Source organism: Rhipicephalus sanguineus, unplaced genomic scaffold (assembly GCF_013339695.2).
Source record: "Rhipicephalus sanguineus isolate Rsan-2018 unplaced genomic scaffold, BIME_Rsan_1.4 Seq7731, whole genome shotgun sequence".
NCBI classification, from domain to species: domain Eukaryota; kingdom Metazoa; phylum Arthropoda; class Arachnida; order Ixodida; family Ixodidae; genus Rhipicephalus; species Rhipicephalus sanguineus.
In genome coordinates, this window is record NW_023615958.1 from 7,344 (window position 1) to 8,392 (window position 1,049).

Below are 1,049 nucleotides of genomic sequence, written 5' to 3' on the forward strand. Positions count from 1 at the left end.
TATTCTTTAACGTGCACTAATGATCGCACAGTACACGGATCTCTAGCATTTCGCCTCCGTCGAAATGCGACCGCCGCGGCCGAGATCGAACCCGCGACCTTCGAGTCAGCAGCCTAACACCGTAACCACTGTAACACCGCTGCGGACGTTCGTTATTGAATGGCTCGCAATTAAAAAAAAAAATCCTGACGAGAGCTTCCCAGTGCGACATGGTTGAAGCCAACTTGTGACACATGCACTGGGACATTGACAGGTAGACAGCAAACGTACTCAAAGATTGCGCCTTAGTAGCGGCCATTTCATTCGCCGTACGACCGTACTACACACATGCAGTCAAAATATAGTAGAAAGAACCATAAGCGTGCGCAGGGTTCCCCTTCAGGGGGGGCGAAGGTTCGTCGCAGCGCCCCCCTCCCTATTATGTCAATGTATGCGGCTGCCTTTGCGCCCCTCTTCTCGCACCCCCCCCCCTTCAAAGTATAGGGCTGACTTTGCGCCCCCCCTTCTCGCCCCCTTGCCCCCCCCCCCCCCTGCGCACGCCTATGGAAAGAACGTGCGTACAATATATTGCAGTTGAAAATATCTGCCAATGTATCTGCTATCATACTCGTGTACGCTTCAAACCGCACACGACATGCGGAACACGCACCAGAAATCACGTTGAGTAAACTCACATACCTGCACGAAACCTTTCGTTCGAGAATGCAACGACGTGTTTATGTGAAAACAAGCAAAAGTATACTCACCAACTTTCGTGTGCAGCCCTTTCACTGAGCGTGTTGTTTCGTTCCCTACGCATGCATGTCAAGCCGCGAATTTCAAACGAAGCACCGTCAAGCTCTTGCTGATACTAGCTCACAAAGTCATCGCAAAGAAGTACATTCAGTTATTCTTTTAACTTCTCAGAGAGATACTGGCGTAATTGTTACACGTGGTAAACGGAAATACTGGAAGGAGACGCTCGGGCCGAGCAGTTGCCGGCCAGGTATGCCAGGTTAAACCACCTGTTGCAACAGCAGTACTATCACCACCATCGTAAATTACGTTTC